The sequence below is a fragment of the Pinus tabuliformis genome, chromosome 5_1 (assembly GCF_031772625.1).
Source record: "Pinus tabuliformis cultivar Carrire ecotype Pingquan chromosome 5_1, CPIR1, whole genome shotgun sequence".
Taxonomy (NCBI): Eukaryota; Viridiplantae; Streptophyta; class Pinopsida; order Pinales; family Pinaceae; genus Pinus; species Pinus tabuliformis.
In genome coordinates, this window is record NC_142305.1 from 567,935,831 (window position 1) to 567,962,771 (window position 26,941).

Below are 26,941 nucleotides of genomic sequence, written 5' to 3' on the forward strand. Positions count from 1 at the left end.
ATAACCCTCTGCACAATACACCCATCAACAAACTAATCTGGGTTAAATTGCCCGGTCTGCCGATTGAACTGTGGACTAAACAGGTTCTAACGGACATAGGAAATGCCATTGGAAAATTTGTCTATGTGGACCCAAGATGTCTTGGTGCACAGGACAAGAGAGTAGCATGGATCCTCATTGAGAAGGAATATCATGGCGGGTTTCCAGACCACATCAAACTGCATTGGGAGGACATTAATCTCTATCAGAGACTGGATTATTGGGGGGTGCCCTTTCACTGCTCTTTCTGTCACTGAACAGGACACTTGGGTGAGCAATCTTCTCTTCGTCATGGAGGTCACCTACATGGACGGAAATGTTACAGCGCCTCCACATTGTCCAATTCTAATAGGGAATGTCCAAGCATAAAGGGTCAAAGGTTGGCATCATAGTATCAGAAAATGACTCATCCAGATATGCCTCGAAAGAAAAATTCTCGCCACCCTCTCATTTTTGGTTTTCTGGTAACATCTCCAATTTCCATTCTATCTTCGCTAAATATCTACGAAAAGTTGGATTTCCCATTACCTGGAGGTCCAGATCACTTTAATTATCCTTCACCTTTGCAACCTACCCCTTGTCAGGAAATACCTTCCCCTTTTCCATATACACATCCCTGTCACAACATTCCATCCACTTCGCATATTGCATATGTACCCTCCCCTACACCTATTCCACCCCGTCATCAATCCAAGGGCAAAAGCCCATGCATCAGTGTCGCTCCCCCTAACTCACCTACTACATCTCCTACGAACTCTATCGGAAGTGACTTAGACGTCCTTTTCCAAAGAAAGAGCCTAGACCTGCACTCCCTCACCATCCATAAACCTAGGACATCTACCTCTCCACACATTAGCCCTACCTCAGCTGGCAATATTACTATCTGACGGAAGCAAAACCAAGGTAGCCGATGTTTTCGACGAAGAAATAAAAATATCTCATCTGCCTCGCCAATGGACCCCTTCCTTGTTGATGTACTAATTGTAGATTTTTCTTCCTCTAGGGCCCTTAGAGCATGACAACCCAATGATCTCCTCCCATGACATTCATTATATCCCTAAACATCTAGGGTCTGGGGGCTGGCCCAAAATTCTTATCTCTCAAAAACTTGCTCTACTCTCTTCATCCATATATCATACTCATAGAGGAAACTATGCACAATGTTACAAAGGTTGTTCTATACTTTCGGAAAATGTTTCCGAATTGGTACATTTCTGCAACTGCTTCATTTGGCCTCCCTCGGTGTTTGGTGTTGTTATGGGATTCTTCTTGGGTCTCTGTTAAGGCTTTTCGATGTTTTGTAGGTATTCTGCTAGAAGCTAGATTTCACGGAATACCTGGCAACATTTACATCCTCAATATATATTCCCCCTACAAGGACCGATTCATTTTCTGGAATCGTGTTTTCTCCTCTAGAATGATGGAATTGGTGTCCCTTATCATTGTGGGGGACCTGAACTGCAACATAAGTTGTGATGACGTATGAGGGTGCTGCAGGAAAACAAACCCTCTGGACAGTCTAATTCAAGATGCTATTCTATTACATAATTTTTTGGACATATGTCCTACTAAAATTGGTCCAACTTGGGGTAATGGTCGCTCTGGAAAAAATTATGTAGCCAAAATACTAAAATGCTTTTTGTTCCATGAACAGTTGGTAGAGAAACTTGGGGATGTTCACGCAGAAACCATCAGCAATTTCATTTCTAACTACAGACCGATCTCGTTGCAATGGAGGGAAACTGGCATCCATATGGGCATTCCTTTTAAATTCAACAAATCTTGGTTGGAAGATCCGATTTCAATAATCTTGTTCAGGAGACTTGGGGGAGACATGCTCTTCCTAGTACCTCCCCTGTGATTAATATCCTTGACAAACTAGACTCCCTTCATGGGAAAGCAAAGCTCTGGCAAAAACAAAAGAAAAAGGTCCACAAAAAAGAACTTGATGACATTCAGAAAGAATTGGACCGAATTCTCCCCAAAATGTCCTCATGTTGCCTTCCTATGAAGATCTAGCTTTGAATACAAGCACTTGAAATCAGAAAGAAAAACATATTGTCTTTTGAGGAATCTACCTGGAGACTAAAAAGCAAGGTGACCTAGATAATGGAGGGTGACCACAATACAAATTTTTTTCACCGTTTTGCTAATCATCGCCGCAACATAAATTCAATCTGGGAGATTATGGATGAGGATGGACAAATTCACCAAACACAAGAAGGTATCTGCAATGCGGTTGTTCATTACTTTCAGAAAGCATATGACAGAAATGAAAATATAATGGCGAAGGATCTAATTTGGGGAATTGAGGCTTATCCTACTATGTACGAGGATGAGAAAAATGAAGAGTTTTGCAAGATAGTCACGAAGGAAGAACTCCTAAATGTACTGAAATCCTTCAAGACGGATAAATGCCTGGGTCTTGATGGACGGATGATTGAACTCTTTACTCATTTTTTTGATCTTGCTAAGAATGATATTTTGAGCATGGTTGAGCAATCTAGATCAACGGGCAAAAGACATCAACACATCACTTCTACATTTATTGCCCTCATTCCAAAGAGTAGCAATGCAAAAAATCTCTTGAAATTCAGGGTGATCTCCCTGTGCAACATTATTTACAAAATCATTTCAAAGACAATTGCTGACAACATGGTTTTCTCCAGAATAGGCTCATCCATGATGTTGTTGCAAACACGTGGGAGAATATACATTCGATACACAAGAAGAAGCTAAATGCGACTATCTTCCATATCGACCTGAGGAAGGCATACGACTACCTGGGTTGGGGTTTCCTCAGATGCGTCCTTATCAAAATTGGACATAGTCCTAGATGTATAAATTGGATAATGGCATGTGTTGACAATGTAAATTACGTTTTCCTAATAAATCGTTATCCAACTAAATATTTTCGAGCTGCTCGAGGTTTGCAGTAGTGATGCTCACTTTCCCCACTACTCTTCACTCTAGTAATAGATTACCTAAGTCTGTACATAAAAAGAGTCGTAATGGAGAAACAGTTTCGCCCATTGATGATAGGGAACAACAACATCATTTCACACAGTCTTTTTGTAGATGATATTTTGATCTTGGGTATGCTCTATCACTTTTCCTGGTTATGTCTCTTTAATATTCTTAACAAATTTGAAAATGCTACAGGATTACACAAAAACAATGGAAAATCTGTAATATACCATGAAAATTGCGACATGGAGATTATTACATATATTGAAGATTTATTTGGTATCAAGGAAATCCCTCTTCAAAAGGGAATGAAATATTTGGATACCATTTAAAACCTTGATGTTACAAATTTGTTGACTGGAAATGGATTATTGATTGCTTTTTCAAAAGGATATCTCGGTGGGAGTTCAGATGCCTTTCACTCGGTGGGAGAGTTGTCCTCTCCCAAGCAGTCTTAGCATAGGTGGTAGTTTACTGGGCTCATCTATACCACATCCCTACATCCATTGTCAAGGATCTAAACCGCCTTACAACAAACTTCATATGGTGAGGGAGCCACGAAAGGAAAAAAATACCATCTCACCAAATAGGCCAGCATCACTCTCCCGAAGGAATTAGGTTGATGGGGGATTATGGACCTTCACAGAATTGGTGGAACGCTATTGATGACATCCTTATGGAGGGGATTATTTGGGAACGGCCCCTGGAGCAATATCATCCAGCAAAAATACCTCAGAAATAAAGATTTCGGGTATTGGTACAGGAAAGGCGCCATAGGAATTAAGCAGCGTTCTGCCATTTGGCAAAGCTTCCCGAAAATGGAAAAATGTTTCTTTCAACAACTTACATGGAAATTTCAAAATGGAAATTGTATTCTCATTGTTGTTGACCCAATCCTTGGTGTTGAGGAGGAATGCTCCATCCTCGAGAACATAAAAATTCACCTAAATGAATAGGGCATTTATTTTTGGGGTCAAGCTATAACTGATTAGAAAGGTCCAATTCCTATTTGGAAAAAGGCCCACACACTTGGCCTAAATGGCCGCATGGCCCTACAGTGGAACAAGATTATAGAAAGCATCAAAAACATTGGCATCTGCCGCACGGGACCCCAAGACTCAATCACATGGAAGGGCAAGAAGACAACTGATAATATCATTGTTGCTGATACTTATTTCTCTCTCTCCAAGGTATCAACATTGCAAGAAGATCTACATTTCCATTTTGCATTTTAGAAAACAAGAATTCCAAATAAAATTATCATCTTTCCTCGGCTGGTCTTTCACAAAAAGAATCTCATCTGGGAGAAGCTGCATAAAAGACAGTGGCAAGGGCCAGGTATATGCTCTATCTGCAAAAGTGACAGTGAAAACAACAATCATATTTTTCTGCAATGTCAACATACTGTTCAGGTATGGAAGAAATTGTCTAAAAATTTTGGTTTTCAATCTATATTGCATTCCTCCATCAAGGAATCTCTGATGTGGTGAAGCACTCAAAAATTCTCCTGGAGGGCCATTCCATTACTTATTATATGGGCCATCTGGAACTGGCAGAACAAGTATCTATTTCAGAACTCAAGGGAGGACTTTCAACAGGTCTCTGATCGAATTGTAACAAATTTCTTTGTTTTCTTTTCACGACCCAATCGTCCCAGCAACAGCCCACACGTGCATAATAACTCATAGTTTATGTACCCAATGGGTTTTTTTGATGGAGCAGCACAAAGGGCTTCCTGTGCATGTGGGGTTTGGATTACTATATTAGCTGAACTATCTTACAAGATTTTCTGGAATGGAGGCCACGACACCAACAACAAGTCAGAAGCAATTGCTCTTTGGGGTCACTTGTGGTTCAACAACTTTCTAAATATCCCACACTTGCACATATATGGGGACTTGAAGATCATAATTGATCAAGTTTTGTGTAAGGCCTCCATTAACACTCTTATATTACAAGGATGGCTGAAGAGAATAGAGCTCATTTGGTAGCTTCAGGAAGACTATACAATCCAGCACATAGGCAGATCCCAGAACATGGATGCAGACATCTTATCAAAAAAAGGACTGCTTGGAGCACCTGGCAACTGGTACTTGGAGATCACTTGGGAGCACAATACATACGACATGGGGGGCTTCCTATTTCAGGGTTAAATCCAAGCATCTCTATTTTCTGCAAAATTTGGATTTGCTCTCTCTTTTTTGTTTTTTGTTTTCCTGCATATGTCAAATTTGATTACTGCTCTAAATTATACATGCATTTTTGTTGTACAAAAAGGGATATCCACTATCCTGAAACTACTAAAACTTTATTCTCCAAGGTTATACGATCTTTTTTTTGATGATCGGAATAGTTCCAACATGATAGCTTTCACCTGCTCCCCTTATGAGAGATAGAAAACATGGTTTTTTGAATCATCTTCCAAATGATATGTAATAGTTTCTATTATGTACTTCTTTTCCAGTTTATATCATTTAAAGATTTTTTCTCACTGGAACAAAAAAAAATGATCACACGAAAACCACACAAAGTCTTTGCCTAAAAGATCAAACATTACCTCATTTGGAGGCGACAAGCTCTACTTCAACCCTTTCTGATGTTCTCTCATTCACAAAAGTTAGTTCCGCTCATTCCACTGCTGAATCCAATGGCAGTGAATGGTTCCTACTGAATAAATTTTCCCATGTTCTTCCCAACAGGTAAAAAGGTGAAGTCAATGGCTACAGCGTACCAAGAAGGGCAAACCGAGGCAGCAACTCCAGATTTACCCACAAAACAAATTAGCAGTGGCACAACTGATGTTGTTAATATCGAGGAGGCAGATTATAGAGATGATAAAGTCCAGCAAATGGAATCAAATGAAAGGTGGGTGGAGAAAGGGAGAAAGATTAAGAGTAGTGGAGAAACACGGCATTCGGTGTACGGAGGGGTGAGGAAACATAAATGGAGAAAGTGGGTATTAGAAATAAGAGAACCCAAGAATAAATCTCGCATCTGGGTCGGCTCCTTCTCCACTCCCAGAAATGGCAACTCGTGCACACGGTGTGGTCGCTTTGTGTTTGGAAGGCCACTTGACATTTCTCAATTTCCTGGAAATCGTCAATCATCTTCCTCACCCCAGATCTAATGCAGCGAAAGATATGTAGGTAGGTGCAGTGGCTGCAGCCTTCGTTAATCTGTTTATTACTTCTCAAACTTCTCTTAACTCTGTGGATCTGCAGGAAAAGGCAGAGGTTATTGAGACATATAATAATCAGAGCGAGGATTTTCCCAAGCGTGACTGGACAACATTTCTTACAAACAATGGCTGAGGGTTTGCTTCATGAACCTGCACCTTATGATATGCCTCACAACCAATTTTTCAATTCAGATGAATTCAACAAAGATTATAGCAGAGCTAGTGAATTATTTCTGTGGCAATCTTCTCAGTGAACAGTATTGGTAATTGTCTGTGGCAATGTGATATTCTATCAAACTTTTAAGCCCAGTTTAGTTACTCATTTTTACTATATTGTGCTTGTAAGCATCATTTCCCTTTTGAGGCATTTAATCCTCAATCAGACTACCCAAATGGTTCCTCGATGAGATCGCCCAAATGGCTAGAGAGTGTGATATTATCTTTCTCATTTTAAAACTTGTACCATTGTATGGTCTGTAATGTTTTATTTGCCTGGCTTTCAATCAATAATACAGAATTGTTGAAAATTTTGTTATGAAATGATATTATAAATATGAAATTTGTTTTTTTTTATTATACGTCAAAGAAAATTTCTCAAGATTTTAGGAATTTTGAGTTTTTATATTATTATTATTATTATTTAACATTAATTATGTATTTTTTGTTTTTAATTAAAAAAGAAAATAAGATTTTTTTTTTTTTATAGGGAAATAAAGCTTTTAGGCCTTAACCACTTTGAATAAGGTTGTTAGAAAGGAAAAAATGGTTTTACAAGGAAAATTAAGCTTCAAAGCCATATGCATTTTGAATAAGATCTTCAACCACGAGGTATGTTATTTTTACAGAAATGAGATTAGTGGGTTTAGGGTTTTTGATTATGGCTAAAAAAGGAAAATAGATAGCATGATCTTAAAACAACATTTCAACATTAAATATTTTCTTTTGAAACATGAAATTAGGATATAAGGGAGTTTTATATTGTTATTATTTTATGTAAACATGAAATATTGGAGTTAATAATACATGCAAACTGTAATAATGTGCACTAACTTTTCTAACATAATTTTATAATTAAAACTTAATTGTACTTTTATAACTGTCTCTTTTATTTTATGTGTTGAATGAGTTTGCCATTTTGGTGTTACTTTTGAAATGACAAAGCTACTGGTTTGGATGATATAAATAAAAACATATTCATTTGTTTAACTCATTATTATCTAATTTTGATAATGGTCCACATATTTAACATGCATGAAACTCATATATATATCTATATATATATATATATATATATATATATATATATATATATATATATATATATATATATATATATATATATATATATATATATATATCTATATATATATATTGTAAATCAAGATTCTATTCATTCATAAAAAAGGAGGTACATTAGTAGCAAAATGTAGGTAGTCTCACCCCAACTAGGTTTGGTGATTACTGCAATTAGCATATGGAAAAGAAATGGAAATACAACTAGAGACAGTCCACAACTTAGGAGGCTAAAAACACTAGTAGACACATAAAACAAGTAAAACACCTGTAACCATGCTAGTCATATAAAGCAATATAAGTTGGGTTGTCTAGATTTATCCCTGGAGGAGGAGGAGGATGATAGGAACACTAGACATTCTCTTCAAAGTGGGTCATCCATGACTCCAAATTCTCCACCTTCTCAGATGATGGATTATGGCCTTGCGAGACCACCATGATGCGCTCTCGGATATGGCACTAGAAGTAATGCATTTTTTTCAATGTGGTAATAAGCTTTGCATGCTCTTCTTGTTGCACTCGCTCCGAGGTTTTCAAGCATTCTAGTACCGACTGAATCAAATGCCAACACTTTTTGAATCAACATTGACATTTTTTTCTTTGTCTGCACCCCAAATGACTCATCTTCCCTCGTCTACTCGCGCCTTCATGACACATTGCTCCACCCTTCTATTGAGCCCGCAACGTGTGATCCCCACGACCTATTGTCAAGCCACCACGATCAAGAGCATTTCAAGCCCCAAAGACCACCCAAACTGAACGACCAACATTTCTACTGCCTTAGCCAGAGCGAGTGGTCGTTGTTGCCACCCGTAAGGGAAACTCCTTGCCCCTCTGAACATCTGAATTATACATTGATTGGGAAGAAGAATGGGAAATGTTAGGTACTAGGTGCATTATGACATAATCGACACCACTAAGAAGGGATGAAGCTAACCAAAAAAATACTACACCAACTAGAACTCAACCATAAAGAATCGCCCCACCCACGCTGGGAGGACCACATACAAGAAACCTAGGAGAAGAGTATGGAACAACAATTTCCAACTGAAAATAGGGAGCTAGACTCGCAATTCATCGTCCTTGACCCTTTGTAAGATGACCACTGAACAGACCACCTAAACTCCAACACACTCATGCCATAGAATCAGCGTAACCTTGCAAAACCCTGAGAAAGAACTACTGAGGACGACGAGCCAAATTCTGCCCTAACACACAAGAGAACCAACCCACCCATAGTAGGATCTTCGAATGAGTTTCAGAACAAGAGGCCCAAATCCTTTCCCACTCGGAAAAACTAAAGACCACACACCAACAAGTACATTACCCAAGTTACTGACCTGGAAGCTGGGGAGGGGACGTTGACAACAAATTTGCCACCTTTTCCAGACAAGGTTATATCTATATTGTCTATTATCGTGCCCAGAAATCAATCTTCTCTCTCCAAAATGATACCATGCCTAGACTTCCTAGTAGAAGACCACACCACCCTCCATAAACCTAACGGTCGCCTCCTCCCACTTGCTTTGAGGTTGATGGAGGTTTTTCACAAACAACAATAATGTCTCCCGTACACAAGATGTCGTGCGAGGAAGGGGAGGTCGGTCCTCACACTAACGACCCCATGGTAGTCATGAATACCCACACATAACTTCGTTAGCCCGATTGTCACCCCCATCGGAATTTATGTGTTATAATTTTAAAACACATGATTCTTTTGTTTCTTCCATAAATATATATTACCCCATCCACATGGAAAAAAAAGTATATGATGCATAAGTATAGACAATTCTTACATATTAAAAGAAAGTGATTGATTATGTTCAAACCATAAATTTATATATCCTGAAAGTTAGATTTCATAGTTTCAGGGTTTCATTGACTCAAATATTTTGAAATTTTAATTTATTGTGAGTGTACATATAGGATAATTTAAAGAAAAGTGTGTTTCATCTTTAATATTTTAATGTTATAAAGTTGACAAATTCTTTCAACCCAAAATAATTTCTTTTAACCAGAACTAAAATTTCTTGAGAATTGGTAATTTGCACCAATAAAAATATTTCGTAAATGCCACAAACAAGATAGTTGCAACATGTCTCCGAAGTCTTGAACCCACTCTGTGGAATTATTTGTTCACCAAAGCACTTGAGCTAAGATCCTTTGACTCAACCCACAAAATTTTAGAAATTGTCCATCACTCTATATCACTATGAATCTCATGAGAGTTTGTTATTATTTTAACAATGTTTATTTTCATCTTTAAGCTAAACAAAATAGAGAGATACTTATAATCTTGTAAATTAGGGTTGATCACCTCCTTATAATATGTTACCTTTATTTTATCCCTTTAATTCAACTTGGCCATGTGGAATGAATGAGGTCCTCATTTATAAATATCCTTGACCCTTTTAAGCTTGAACTTTTACTTATTAATTTTACATTTCTAGTTCTTGGAACTTACCTTAATACAAATTCACTTATCTTTATGCTCAATTATATTTCACTGCCTCTTTAATGATATGATATACTAGTTGTTTCAATATGAAATTTATTTTGTAGTTATTCCTTGACTATTACTAACATGTCCCCATATTTCTTCTCTTTTAAACAAAAACAAATGAATGAGGCTCAAATCTCTTTAATGACACTCAATTCCCTAGCTTCTTAAATGATGAGACAAATTTCTTGAATTTGTAATTTATTTTGTGGTTATTCCTTGACTAATATTAACATGCCATCATCATTCTTCTCTTTTAAACTAAAAATTATAAAGTTCAAAGATCTTTTATTACAGTCATGGCCTAACTCTATGAGCTTATTCGATTACTTTTTTGATGGGTTTGATACATAATTTTCCTTCCAAACTTTGTAGCACAACATTATTATTTAACTTTTCTTATAATTATTCAATCTTATTCTTCAAATTATATGTATATATATATATATATATATATATATATATATATATATATATATATATATATATATAGATAGATAGATAGATAGATAGATAGATAGAGAGAATTTCCACGAGGGGCAACTCAATTGGAGATCGTTTTGTTATGTAAAACATGAGATTCAATATTCCAATCCCTCTGAGTCAAGCCAATAGAAAGAATATATATATATATATATATATATATATATATATATATATATATATATATATATATATATATATATATATATATATATATATACACACACACACACATACACAAAGAGAGAGAGAGAGAGAGGTAGCTATTATTTATAATTATACAAATTTGTTTGGATAAATTTAGATGCTAAACCAATTTTGTGGCATTGACATTGACATGTGCACTATATTTTAAAGAAAAAGTCGCATACTATTTTTTTTTAACTGTGGGAAAACCTATCATAGCTTAGTTGGCAAGCCAGTAGTGGGGGCAACCATCATTGGCTGCTATCCATGAATGGAGGTTTACTCATCATTATTATTCAGGGAAAATGATGCCACTTGGAATTACCCGTTGGCAGTCTGTAATGGGGCAAGCTTTCACTCTTGCCAAATGCCTCTAGGTCTTGGGCCATTAACCTGATTACCTACGCTTGAGGAAGAAAATATCTTAGTCACACAAAAGAAATTTTAGGGAATACTCCAATCTCAAGTAGAATTTTATTGTAAAAGTAGTAGCATACTACTTTTATAATAATATGATTTTTTCTAACTTATACAAATTTTGAATATAAAAAAAAATTATATATTCTAGAAGTTAATTTGATTTCCTACTTTCAGCTTTTTATGATATATTTTAGTAAGTTGTATATGTACCTCTAAGAATTCCACCATGTCAATAAATTGTTGTTTTTCCATATTTCCATTAAAACTATCTTCTCATTAGAAGGATGGATTAGCTTACACTATCGTCATTATCAAATTTATTTCCTTATAACCATATTAATTTTTTGTTGAAGCTATTTGATTTAAGACATCAACCATTAAGGTTGGTTTTACCACAAGATATATATAAGGTTCTATTCTTGGTATCACATGTGAGTCTCAGTTAGTGGTAGGTTGAATTTACTAAAAAGTGTTATAAAACCCATCTCAATATTGGGGCTAGCTCAACTTGTTCTTTCTAAGGACTTGTATACTCCACACCCTGTTTCAATTTTGACAAGAAAAATGTTGAGGTCTTAATGAATATATTATTGTAACAACCTTGAGAGTATTGTTAATAAAATTTGAAGATTCTTTACCCTAAGTTCGATATGAGGGGAAATACTGAAATATTTTCCTAAGATGTGTATTTCATTGAAAAGGAATCCATCTTAATGTATAAATACTTTGTCACATATATTTCAAAATCAATTCTTCACACAGTTAAGAAATTATATCTTCAGTTTATTTGATTGGGTGGGAGGGAAGGGAATTCCATAAACAAAATAATAAATAATTCTAAACCCAAAATATATTAGGCATGGGACCTAAAGACAATTATTTTTTCCCTCTGTGGCTTGGAAAAAAAAAAAGTAACATGGAGAGTGTCCTCTATGATTTGGATAAAATAAGGATCCATAAAAAAAAAAAGTAACATGGAGACTCTCCTCTATGGTTTGGATAAAATAAGGAGCCATAAAAAAAGTAACATGGAAACTGTCCTCTATGGTTTGGATAAAATAAGGTGACATGAAGAATATTTATGTTTGGGGATTAGGATAGCAGTTTTCATTTCAAACATGCATATCTCCTATATCTCCTATAAATATAATTGACTGGAAAAGAGGACCTATGAAAAGGTATCCAAGAAATATAATACTCAAAACATGATATTTTTCCAAATTTAAGATATTTATTTAAAATGGGTTTGATCAAACAATGAAATTGATCTAGGAAGGAAATAACATAAATTTGTTGATCCAATATCCTTGAAATATAAAGTTAGGTTCCTATCACTTTTTCTAAATAAATAGTCTATCACATGTATTCCAAAACCAGTTCTTCACAAAATTAGGAAAATATATTTTATTTTATTTTATTTAGTGACAAAGAGGAGAGAGTTCCATCATTAAAATGATAAAAAATTCTAAAAAAAAATATGTTGGGAAATGAGACTCAAATACAATCATGTGTTCTTTATGGGTTGAATAAAAGAGATGATTATGATTGGGGAATTGGGATAATAGTTTATGTTTGAGACTTACATATTTATTATGAACATAATTGAATGTATAAAGTCACCTAGGAAGAGGTGGTTAAGGAGAATAATATTCCAAACATGAAATTTCCAATATATTTCCAATATATCACATAAGATTGAGTTGATAAAACCATAACTTTGATCTACAAAATGAAATAACTTACATATGTTGATCTGATATCCTTGAAATTTGGAATTTTGTAGTTTTATTTCTTTATAGTTATTCCATATTCAGTATAAAATTTAATTTTTTATAATAAATAAAATAATATGTTATTTAATACATTGTGGATCAAGGAAAAATTAAGAAGGGCATAAATTGTTTCTTCCATTTAGTCTCTCATGGAAAGGAAAAGAAACCCATCTTCCTTCATCATATTTCACATCATCTATATTTACAATGTGTTCCAAAAATTTGGGCAAAAATCATGGAAAATCAACTTTAATTGTTGCTCCTAAGAGTCATATCAAAAAATTAAGACAAATGTACATGCTTATAAACTCATGTTGGCTAACTATTGTTGTCAACCGGTAATGTATTAACTCATGCTGGCTAACTATTGTTGTCAACCGGTAATGTATTTTGCAATAGTATAAGGTAAGGAGTATTAGAACCATCTCAGGGAGACGTTATCATACAAGGAAGCGATGGAGGGAAACAAAGCCACTCCTACATTCCATCTTTAACTAGTTTAACTAGTTAAATAGCCATTTGAATGCAATATTTTTTATAGAAGTTATGATGGAATTTTTTAAAATATGAAAGCCCTCCACCATATTAGTTAGAAATTAACTTTGAAAATGCAATATTGAAGATTTCTCCAAGACAATTTTGAGAATTTTCTTTATTCAAATTTGTCCCTTTATAATAAAATATACTTGTTTATTTTTTAATCAATTTAAATTTTTAATATAAAATATGTTTGATTATTTTAATTAACTTTTAAATAGTTTTATTAAAACTATATTTAAATAGAATTATATTAATCCTAATTTGTATTTAAAAAAACTATAATTATAAACTATAAATTTTAATATTGGATTTTAATAAAATAAATTGTTCTTTTGTTAACCTTTTGTTAATCTTTTTTAATTTTTTTAGCAAGCTAAATTTTATATACTTTTAAAAATTACATAAAATACAATCACGAAGGTTTGTAGTAGTTTATATCCAGGAGTTATCTGCAAACAAAAAGCATGTGTATGTTGCGGAGAGAATTGAAGAGACCATCTTCCCATGAGAGGAAAACTAGATGGTCTCCCAAAGAGTTCTAAGCCATAATTATAATGGTGTGATACCAAAATAGAGTAAACATAGCTACAAGTAAGTAGACAAGAGAAACAAAGTAACATGTAAAATTAAGACATTGAGAATGAATATCTTGGTAATTTAGCATGCATGTTTAGGTTGTTCCTCATCCTGGTCGGTCTTGGTCTAGGTGAGATGTGCTTGCTCCCTTTGAACCTTGCCTTGCTAAGAATTTTTCCCTCCTAGCCTATTACTATTGCTCCATGTAGAGAAAGGGGTTGTCGTGTCCTAAAAGCCAAGGGGCATGTTCCCATTCGATGAACGATTTCCCAATGTAGGAGTCAACCTCCCTTCATGAGGGTTATCCCTTGGCTTGGCTCTCAAAACCACTTTGGTTGGCCAAGCTTGGAGCTTATCCCACTAGTTCAAGAGAGCTATGGAATCTAACCACCTTTTCTTTCTTAGCTTGAGGTTTTGGATGAGCTAGACTAGACAATCTTTGACCCTGATGAGAAGAGTTTGTTTCTTTTATTTCATCATTCAAATTGGAGGACATTGGAGGAGGGGGGTAGCGGGAAATGGAATTCCCATTGCTCTAGATAGATTCCTTAAGGTTGTGCACGTGTGAACCGAGTGGGTGTTGATTTTAGTTATTTCGCCTCCAACTCTTTCCCTAGCTTCTTATTTCTCCCAGAGTTGTCTACCAACCAAATTTTGGATAACCTAGTAGCCATTGTTTGTGTTAATTCTCTCTTGTGCCTCCATTGTAGCAACAAGGAAGTGGATATGCCTTAGCATGTACTCATCAAATTGTTGTTCGCCTTGACCATACTAGGGAGGGAGAGGTTGGCTCACATGACCTTTGTCACTTCTTCTAACGCAAATGCTTACCCTCACCAGGATAAAAAAACATGTGTAATGCTTTCCTTTGACCTGAAACCACCTCAGTCTCACTACCCCTCCAGAACCCTAGTGACGATCCACTTGTACAACAGAGAAGATGAGGGAGTGAATTTTGGGATACACAATAATGAATTTTTTTTTATCTCACACAACGTGTAAATTCCTTGTCCTTAGTTGAACCTTTGTTGTTTGGTTGCAATGAATGTGGCCTACGGTGAGTTCGGAGAATGGTCGACACCCATCCATTCCCTCTAAAACCTCATGTAGTGCTGAAATGTGATAGTTGCCCCAAATCAGTTGTAGTGTTATCACTTAGATCTAAGGAGCTGAGATCTTTCATTTCTGTCATTAAGGTGTGAAACCTAAGCCTCAATTTTTGGAGTTGCCAAGGGCATGTCCTCACATTGAACTTGCTCTTCCACCCCCTTTGTTTGCTAGGAAATTTGTTAGGGAATTTACCTTGTGCCAAACATGGGATAATATTATTGCTTCTTGTTGCTTGAGAATTTGAGCCAAGTGTTGCATGATTTGATCTAGTTTCTATCTTATGGATAATTTTGATGGTGGTGATCCATTATGAAGTTTTCAAGCATCTTAGATTACGAGCTGGGAATTTCCCTCGATATGATTGAGTGGAGTGCACTATTTTAGACAATGAGGAGACCTTGAATTAAGGTTTTATGTTTAGCTACATTATTGAGTTCTTGTGTGATATATCCCATTTATATTCTGATCATTTCCCCTCTATGATTTTTTATGACTCCACTAATTCCTACAACCCCTAGATTTCCCTTGGAGTATCCATTAAAATTTTGCTTATAGTGCTTCTCCATCAGAGCAGTCCAGGTGTTCGGACTTGATGATTTGGCATGAGGATGAGTTATGTTCCCTTGGGGGTGGGAGACATTACGTTTCCACCAAGCTAGGATAACCTTTTCATTATAGGGCCCCTGAAAGTAATTATCCTCCTAGATGGAGGGGAAGAAGGTCTCTTCTAGATGTTTGTGAATGAGAAACTAGATGTCATCTTTGGTTTTGTATTTTTCATTAAATATTCTTTGATTTCGTTCCTTCTAAATTTTCTAGGATAGGAATCTTGGAGCCATATTTCAGAGTCAATTAAAGATTAGACTCTGTAAGGGAAATTTTTACGAGGTCTTTGATTATTTGAACAATGATTCCTTCTACCCTATCCGTACATTAGAATCCTGGTTCCAACTTGTTCCAAAGATTATTTGCTACATCACAAGAATTTAACAAGTGATCTATCGATTCCTGCTGACTTTTACACATGCAACACTAAAAGGGTCCATAGAAGCCCCTTTTGTGAAAGTTCATCCATGTGAGGATGCGGTGTTTAGCAAGAATCTAGGTAAACGTGGATACTTTTGGCCATGTATTATGAGTCCAATGCTCCTTCTAGAATGGATATAAGGTTGCTAGTGGGGCTTGAGCTGTTAGATGATACAATTGATTGTGAAGGTTCCAACACTTTCACAGCCCAAACGCAAGATGCCAGGGCCATTTTCCTTCACTATAATTCATTTGTGGATTTCTTGCTCCAAGGATAGCCTATTTATCTCAGAGTCTTCTTCCCCACAGAGCATTAATGTCTTCAACTTATGGACACCTAAGTTTTCATACTCTAACCAATATTGATATACATGAATTTGCCTAATATTTGAGCAAGGCCTTGAATTTGAGGAAATTGAAATGAGTTTCTCAGGCTAGGCAGTTGCTACTAGGAGTCATACCATAGTATTGTTGATCTCTCATCCCTAACTACCTAGGATTTGTGCATCTGAACCAATGATTTATTGACTCAGGCTTGTTAGGTTCCATATGATGGAGCCTAGAGCCTATGAGAAAATTCATATTAGGTTATATCTATTGGTTTCCTTGGCATATTTATGCCAAAGTTTCACCCATTTCTCCTTTATATGTTCCACCCATATCCATCAATTGTTTTCTCCCAAAACCTTACTATCACTTTCTAGATCATGCATTACTAGTCCTGCAACTACTTTAGAGAGACACCAGGTTTCACATTTGATGAGATGCCATTTTTCCTTGAGTTGAGGCCTCCTCATAAGAAATTTCTTTGGATATCTCTTATATTTTTCAGAGCCCACTTAGGCATAGATAGAACATAGAAGAGATAGGTGGGAATTTATGCGACGACATACTTTAGGAGAATAATATGATTGGCTATGTTCAAAGAGTTGAAGGTCCAATTGTCAAGTTTCCTTCATATTTTTTCCAAGAGATCTCTCCATGATGAATGCTTGATACTTTAGTAAGTGATCTAGGTGGCTCCAGAAAGGCTGAAAAATCAAAGTATTCTGAGTTCATTGAAACCGAGACCAGAATGTAGAGCTCATCATCCTATTTCCAACAGTACAAACGATGCCTCCATCTAAGTTTGTATGCGAAAGTTACACTCAGTCAAAATTTTAGTTAAACTGGGGAAAATTCAAAGTCAAAGTCAACCTTCGGCCACATCACAAGATGTACATATGACATGTGGAAAAACATTTAGCAGGCCTAGTGGGACCCATAGAGGTAATGTGGTAGCCTAATCAACAAACCACTTGGACCCACAGGTAGGTGATGTAACAGCACCACAAGTTGACACATGGCATGTAGGTGAGAAAAGTGGCACATGATGTGGACCAATGAGAGCCTACCATTAGGCCCAATAAAATTGTCCCACATGGAACCTAAAATTAGGTCAAAGTGGCCTTGGCATGGTGCAATCTCCATTTTTATCTTATTCTCACGGTTTTGGGAGTCGTTATAACATGGACATATATTTACCATATATTATATGGTTTGAAAGCTATATTAAAACCAAAATTGGGCTTTAAAACCATATTAAAGAAAATTGGGAGTCTATGGGTTTTGGACCCAAAACCTCCCAAATGAAAATTAACTTAATATGACTGTTCCAACTATTGTTCGACCCTCACACTTTGTCTTATTCAACCCCACACTTTGTTATAAAATGTCATTAAGATGGTTCAAAGGGAACCGTACAGAATAAATGAGACATGAGGGTGCACGAAGGCCAATTAAGCCATGAATCTCAAGAAGATTCTAGTAATACTTTTAGAGCATATATTAGGAAATATTCCAAAGAACAATCTCTATGAGGAATCTTTTAGGAACTTGGAGATTCCATGGGGGGGGGATTTTTTAGGTATTAGAATTATTTCAAGTTTATATGCATTTGAACTAATTTTCATGAGGACATTGATGGTGTAGTCCATTACTTCACTTGAGAATCATATTTTTCGCATGTTCCCAAAAGAGAATCTTGTGAGGAATCTAAATTATTCCCGGGGAGCCTGGATTTTACCATCACAGAAAGGGGTCATGTTTATACTTAGATTTCAAATCTTTCCACAAGGAACATGATGGTGCATGTTGTTTCTTCAACCGAGTAGTCAATTTTTAGGTCATCCCCTGACTTGGAGTAAGGTGCATTTTTGTCATGTGTTCATTTGATTTTTTATAAGATGATTATTTTGCTATAAAATCCATGTATGTCGCATTGTGAGAGGGTCATTCTATGCCACTTTATGTGAGATTGTTCCATGTCATGTTGAAGGAGAACATCTTGTGAGTGAGATTTCTTTGTAGGAGAACGTCTTGTGGAGAGACATGTCACTCTAGATAAGGGGATTCATCCTTGTATTGATAGAGATTATGTCATGTACTCATCATCTTCTTGCAGAAACTAATGAAGCAACCTCCTTACTCTTACGCAGGGCCCAGAGGTCTAGTCCATATTGGATGAACTTTGTTATCACTGTTGGGCAATTTATTGTGCTTAAAATGCTGCATTAAATATCGACCAGGGAAACTCGTAAGCTTTTGATGATGCCAGCACTATATGTGCAGGAGTAGGCGACTAATTCTATGTCTAATTAAATTACCTACGATTCAATATAATATGCAAGGGAAGAGGCTCCTAACTAAGGAGATCCTGGTTGTCCTTCCCTACAGTATCATAGAGAAATAATAAAACTAGAAACTTAAAATGCAAACGAGAGGATGAACTTTAATTGTTGTTTAGATTCAAAGAGAGAAAGACTAACTTAGTCTCTTGATTGTCCTCTCTTGTACTAATCCAGACTAGACTAAAATTCATCCATAAGCGTAAACTAAATGAAATAACTTGAAACATAAAAGCAAAAAGATGAATTCCAATTACAAATCAAATAGAGAGAGAGAGCCTAACTTAGACTCTTTGTTGTCCTCTCATATGTTGATAAGATTCTAATTGAAAATTCATTCATCAAACCAATCCTCAAACATTAACATCTAAGCAATTAAATAAAATAAGATCTAATATGAAACAACAAGTTCCTTTGCTCCTTCTAGAGTGAGCTCAATTCTCCTAAGAACAAAGTGACAAGCCATTCCATATACTACATTAAGATAACTTTTATCTAAAACTACATAATGGAAAACTATTTCTATAACTACTAAATGGAAATATATGTAAAACAAAGCTTTATTCTATTCCATCATAAGTTGGATACAATGCTCTAAGAGTCCTCCCCTTTGGAATGGAGGAGGTACTCCTATTTATACAATGAGAGGAGATAACAAACTCATAATGATGATCCATTAATCTCTCTTTTAGTTCCATACATTTCTCAACCATCTAGACACATAATCCTATCCTCCATGATTTCCTCCATGAGGTCCATGATCTTCTCCATGATCTTTTCCATGAGGTGTATCTTATCAAATTCGAATTTGATCTTTCAAGGCCACAAAAAGGTGTCTTGGAAGCTTCCTTGCAACCTACACATGTCAACAAACTCATGCTAATTGTTAGGTATAAGTTTAAGCATATTATTTTCTAAGTTTTAGCCATAAATTCACTTAGAAATGTTAAGAATTAATAAACTTTGGAAAAGTATTGTTATGACCCAATAATGAGGTAAACATAATGATATGGAGGTGGAATGGAGGTGACATGAAGGTAAAATGTGAAGATATAAGTGAATAATGGAGTGAAAATAGGGACGATTTTGAGGCCCAACATCTCCCCCAAACTCAAGATATTGCATGTCCTCATGCAATCAATGGTATCACATGTCCACATGCAATCTATTACATTACGTTTTGGTACTTGAGCTTTGGCTCGAACTCTGCATGATATCATTTACTTAACTTTTGCAAAGCATTTTTGATTACAACTTGGTTGGTTCTTGTGTTTCAACCATATTTTTTTTGTTGCATTCAATGTATGACCTTTGCATAATGATAATATGCTTTTTATTGCAGAGCATTTTTGTTGGAATGCATCATGGTTGGTTCTTGTGTAACAACCATGCTTGTGTTGGCATTTTGTTGGAATGCATCATGGTTGGTTCTTGTGTAACAACCATGATTCTGTTAGCATCCAATTAACTTTTAAATACTTTTGACAAAGCCATTTGTATGCTCATGTAATAGTGAATATAGCTTGAAGGTAAGTGGGGTTAAGAATGTGATATATGAATGTGGATGTTATATGAATGTGATATATGAATGTGGATGTATCCTTCCCCTTAAATGGATGATTTGGGAAATTATGTGAAATGGGGAAAGCAAGGAAAAAGGAAGTGAAGTTTTTCCAAAAATTATTATTCTAACTTTTCAAGGAATTTAATGGTTAAAAGTTAGAAAATATCATACCTTGACTTACCCTTCCAAAATGGATGAGAGCTGTGCACGTGTGGCTGCAAGAACTTTTGTTCATGGACTTCTTTACTTGGTTGGAAAAATCATGCATGAATCATGCATGTGCAGCTGCCACAATTCTGCTCTAAATCTGCTTCTTCAAGCTGTGGGTGAAAGACGAATCTGTGTTATTGTATCGGCTGCTAGATCCTCTACTGCTGGATGAAAAATCTGAGGAGTCTGCTGAACATGGCTGAAAGTTGTATCTGCTGCTGGATGATGAATCTGATGAGTCTTGCTGAATATGGTTGAAAATATATAAGGCTTGGAAGGTATACAAAATATAGAAGTTACATTTTCCTCCCAGCCTTATTTATTCACTTGTCCTCAAGTGAAATACAATGTATACAACGAATGGAAATACAATGAATGGAAATTAGCTTCATCTGCTACAAAATATGGGTCTTCAAGTCTTCAACGCTCGATGGCACAAATCTTACTATGTGATTAAATGTGTCGATGTCGAACATAGCGAGAAGTTGTTGACTTAGTGGCCGTTAATGAATGCCTCTAGCCAACACAAGAGCTCCCACCATTGATTCCAATGGGAGTCAGGATGCCTAACACATCTTTGTAGGTACGAATAAATTTGTCGGAGTCGAGTCACCTACAAGATCCAACGAACAAGGGATATTAATGTACTCCCGTTGTTCATTGGCAAGAGTACTTGCCATTAAGGCATGCAAGCCTCTAGGTGTTTTTTTCAATGATACATAGACTCTAGGACTTTGACTCAAGCAGGTTTTATTGGCGGAAATGAAGGGGAATGGTAATGACATGGGAAATGACAATATGCTTGTAAGGAATGGATGTAAGGAAATGCATGGTGTATGAAATAAGAACTCTTGCTGTGAAAAATGGATATGGAAGTGTCATGCCTTATGGATGTACGATTGGTGGAATTCAAACTTTTTCAGGGAGGTGGAAGGTAGTGGTTGTGGAGATGGATTTGTCTTCAGAAATTTTCATGAATTTAGTCTTTGGAAGACTAATTGTCGTCACAATGTAATCTCCTAAATGATCTCTTTGTTATCCTGTTACCTGTGAAAAAAACTTGGCAGAAAGGAAACATAAGTTTGTTCAAGAAGAATTGATCATTTCCTTCATGATTCTTACGCAAAAATTTCATACCAAATAAAACAGATTTAGGAAAAATCAAAGCGTTGCAAATGACTCAATTCATGATTTAAGTTTCAATCCATTTTAAAACTAACCATGAAAAATAATACTCCCTGTTTGTGTTCGATAACTCATGTGCTCGGCAATTCTGTCCTGCATATTAGTGCGTCATAAAGCATAGAACAGAAAGATGTGAATGGCAACTTAAAGCTATCGAAACAAGAATCCACCATTGGTTGATAAACCGATTTTTGTAATTTGTTTCCAAGTATTCCATTTTTTTTATTTTCAAGTCTGTGTAAATTTTGTGAATTTTTTTATGTTGATTTTACTGTTTTTTAAACAATAAATTAAAAAAAAAAATAAATTAATTTATTATTCAAGTTGAATTTTCTTTTAAAATTGTAAAATCAACACAATTTATTTAGGAAAACCTTAAAATGAAGTTAGTATTTTTTTTTATTTTTATTTTTTAACAACAAATTAAAAAACATAAAATGTTTTTTTAATTTATTATTTAAGTTGAAATGTTCTTTTTCCTATCGACAAAAATTTATAAAATCTAATAATGAAAAAAACTATCACTAAAAAGTTATTTTTATTTTTATTTTTTTAAGTATTAGTCTTTTAGTGAGGTATTTGGTCAAACACTCTGTGAACATACTGCTGTAGGTGATTTTCAGGAGTATTAGAGATACCAGTGGAGAGAGGCATAAAGAGTGGCTGTATATGACTGCTACAATACTAAAGCACCACCAGCTATGTAAGAAAATCTTCCCACAGAGAATGAACATAAGCATACCGAGTCCAAAATTGGTAGAGAATCAGCAAGGAAATATATATAATAGTCAATGACTCCCATGTGCAGTGCAATCAAAAAAAACTCGTGGACCGTTTTCAGCATTTATAATCTTTCAAGAAGTCTGGTGTAGTCTTTTGATGAAGCTCAGTTGTGCCCAAACACAGCCAACAGTAAGGAGATTCCAGTCCATGTTTAGGCTCCACCAGTAAGGAAGAAATACAACCAAAGCTTCAACAGAAACTCAGCTAATACGCTGTCCCTCTCTTGGCATTTCAACTCAGTGAATAGAGGCAGCGTTTGAACCTCTGGAAATTGTGGAAGGCACCAACAGAATGAAGGCTTCTATCCACAACAAAACAGCAGGTAACTTGTCCACTGCAAAAGGGAAAGACGTCCCACTTTAATCAAGCATATGTCTCACTGAATAAGCAATAGACTTGCCCTATTTTTGACTGGAAAATGCACTGCCTTTACCACATAACTCGTCTAACACTGTAAGTAGCTAGTGTAACAACTAATCAACGCCCTGCTTGACTTGGTTATTGGTGACGTGGCTTTCAGTTAAACACGTCGAGTGGAATGCATGCAACGGGAGGATCGGTGGGCAGAGACCTGCAATGGACAACAGACATGAAGGGGTGTGTATAGCTCCGGAAAACTCCAGATCTGTTGCCAAAAAGACACATGCAAAGTGATAGCATTACAACCATCAGATCCTCCAACGCCATCCCTGTTTTCATACAAACAAACCAAGACACAAAAAAAATGCAGTGAATGATAGGCACACACAACCCAATTCAACTCTGAATGGGACAAAAACGTTCTCAACGTCTTCGCCACTGCTCATAATTGATTGTAATGCATCCATACTCAGCGAATTTCACCTGATGTCACAAATAATGGTGGGCATTAATTTCCACAATCGGCACCAAATCACCACCCGCCGCCATAGGTTCGCTCCAAGATGTGCTGGCAGTGACACATATTAAACTGATGTTTTCATTATCAAAATATCCCGAGATTTCCTCAGAAAAATATCTGCTGAATTAATGAAAACGAATCGCCAGATCTAGACTTATCCCTCCATCATCTCAGCTGATGCATCTCTGTGTGCCCTTGATCCAGGAGGATCCCTACTCCACCGATCAGAGAAAGCCAAGATCGACTTCCAAAATAGCTTTGGAAGTTTCTTCTTTGTTTCGTTCATGTAACCTCCCAAAGTCCAGGAGAGCAGTTTAATTGCTTCCAAATTTAGTGAACAAAAGACCCCCAAGATGCGACTTTTCTTTTCTACTGAAGGAAATTTCAAAGTAGCGAATATGCCAAATGAGGAAATTGGTTTTCGTTGTGATCAAGTTCAAGGAGAATGCCGTGCTAAATTTGCATGCCATTTGGATTGCTTGGCTTGGGTTAACCGTGACAGTTATCTACCACAGGGCAGCCAAGGTCTCAAGGCTGTCACAAAAGCTAAATTAGGTTATGATCCATTGGAGGTGAATCTAGAAGATATGGTCCGCTTTGCAATGGAAAAACCCCAGATAATGGCATCTTATTCAGTTCCTAACAAGCACCAGGCTGAACCAGAAAGGTTTTCCAAGGGGCACCTTCTTGAGAGCGAGACATACATTGGAGGCCACGTTGAATGTCTTGAATCTGGTGTCTTTCGTTCTGATCTTCCCACAAAATTTCGTCTTGATCCCTTAGCATATCAGCAATTAATTGACAATCTAGATCGAGATCTTCAGTATGCTATCAAAGTGGAGGGGAAGATGGATTTGGATTCTGTAATTAACTATGAGGAAGTTAAAAATGACATAAAGAGACAGTTGGAGTCTTTGCGGGATGTTCCGAACCGTGATGAGTGTCCTCTTATATATCATTTAGATGTTGCAGCGATGTATTCTAACATTATCCTTACCAATCCACTTAAGCCCCCTTCAATAGTCACAGATGATGTTTGTGCAGCATGTGATTTCAATCGTCCTGGTAAAACATGCGTTAGACAACTTGAATGGGTTTGGCGAGGAGAATCCTACATGGCTACTAGAAGTGAATACTATCACTTGAAAAACCAAATTGAATCAGAGCAAATTCCCACTCCAGAAGGTCAACTGCCACGCTTTTTCCGTGATCTTCCTAAGGAAGAGCAGCAAACAAAACTTAAAGATCGCTTGAAGAAGTACTGCCAAAAGGTTTATAAACGGGTCCTTGAAAAGCCAGTCACTGAACGACGAGTTGCAGGAATATGCATGCGTGAAAACCCTTTCTATTCTGACACTGTGCGCAGTTTTCGTGACAGAAGATACGAGTATAAAGGCCTCAATAAGGTCTGGAAAGGCAAGTTGGTAGAAGCAAAGGGCAGTGGAAACCCAATAAAGGTTCAGGAAGCGGGATATGGTGGTGGTTTATGATTCTCTCCAACTGGCACACAAGTTTGGGCAATTTATTATGCAGTTTCTTTGAAACAATTGTGCATCAGGTATGAGAGCACAGGTATGAGAGCACAATATTACGGACATCATTGTCATTGATAGCCAAATGATCATATTGGTGAGGATCTACGTCCATCCCGAACCTTAATTTGCCGGTCCAGTTAACCTCAATTATCCACTATAAGCCCAAAATTCTTGCAGCATTAACGTACTACCAAATTGACCTTACTGCTCTGCATGACCGGTGTTGATAAGTTGGATCGATGAGTACAGGTGAGGAGGTAAGCGAGTAACGGGATTCGACCTCTTCGCCGCCTGTTATTTCTTCGTTAAAACCCGACTTATTTTATCATCTTCGTAGATCACATAAGCCGTTTCAATTTTGGAAAAAAATAAAACATTGACTTTCCTTTTTATTGGACATACTTGTCATGAATTTGAGATTGCCTGCGTAACCTGGCCATAGCCGGTTGAATTTTTTTATTTTGTTGTTTTTTTTTTTTTTTAATAATATATATATATATATATATATATTATTACATGAATTTTTTTTTATTTTTGAAATGTTGTTTAATATTTTGCAATTTTTTTTTTTTTTAAAAGCTCTACAAAAAAATGGTTAGTGTTTTTTAAAGTATCTAGAAAATATAAACAAAATAAAAATGGTTAGTTTTTTTTTATTTATTTAAATAATAATATGTGTATATAAGATACATATATTATTATTATTTTTATATTTTTTTTTTTAATTTTTAAATCTAAAATTTAAAAAAACTAAAATTTTTATAAAATCTAAAATAAAAAAACAAAATGTCATCTAAAAATTTAAAGATGTTTTTTTTTAATTCACAAAATTCGTTATTTAATTCTCCAGCAAGAGTGTTTTTTTATTTGAACAAAATCAATAGACTTTCTGATCTTCCTGATCGCACGAAGCGCAGGAAGAGAGCATACTAATCGATTGATTTGTGTTTATTTATGCAGGGGGGGTTTGTTTGAAAAACGAAATTTAAAGCTAGCTAAACACTAAAACATCGGAAAACTCAAATTTAAACTCCTTTGTGAAGATCCTGCTGTCACCAGGGTTCACAAATTATTCTGTCTAAAGAAAAATAAATACTGAATTAAATTCTAATGCCTACTCCCTTAGCACCATTCCCCGGCAACGGCGCCAAAATGTTGGGCAATTTATTGTGCTTAAATTGCTGCATTAAATATCGACCAGGGAAACTCGTAAGCTTTTGATGATGCCAGCACTATATGTGCAGGAGTAGGCGACTAATTCTATGTCTAATTAAATTACCTACGATTCAATATAATATGCAAGGGAAGAGGCTCCTAACTAAGGAGATCCTGGTTGTCCTTCCCTACAGTATCATAGAGAAATAATAAAACTAGAAACTTAAAATGCAAACGAGAGGATGAACTTTAATTGTTGTTTAGATTCAAAGAGAGAAAGACTAACTTAGTCTCTTGATTGTCCTCTCTTGTACTAATCTAGACTAGACTAAAATTCATCCATAAGCGTAAACTAAATGAAATAACTTGAAACATAAAAGCAAAAAGATGAATTCCAATTACAAATCAAATAGAGAGAGAGAGCCTAACTTAGACTCTTTGTTGTCCTCTCATATGTTGATAAGATTCTAATTGAAAATTCATTCATCAAACCAATCCCCAAACATTAACATCTAAGCAATTAAATAAAATAAGATCTAATATGAAACAACATGTTCCTTTGCTCCTTCTAGAGTGAGCTCAATTCTCCTAAGAACAAAGTGACAAGCCATTCCATATACTACATTAAGATAACTTTTATCTAAAACTACATAATGGAAAACTATTTCTATAACTACTAAATGGAAATATATGTAAAACAAAGCTTTATTCTATTCCATCATAAGTTGGATACAATGCTCTAAGAGTCCTCCCCTTTGGAATGAGGAGGTACTCCTATTTATACAATGAGAGGAGATAACAAACTCATAATGATGATCCATTAATCTCTCTTTTAGTTCCATACATTTCTCAACCATCTAGACACATAATCCT

General features: G+C 35.8%; 1 pseudogene; it reads left to right on the plus strand.

Annotated features, from left to right (window-relative positions):
• The first annotated feature begins 23,776 nt into the window (after positions 1-23,776).
• Positions 23,777-24,868, plus strand: LOC149166093 (DNA polymerase epsilon catalytic subunit A pseudogene; annotated as a pseudogene).
• Positions 24,869-26,941: the final 2,073 nt, after the last annotated feature.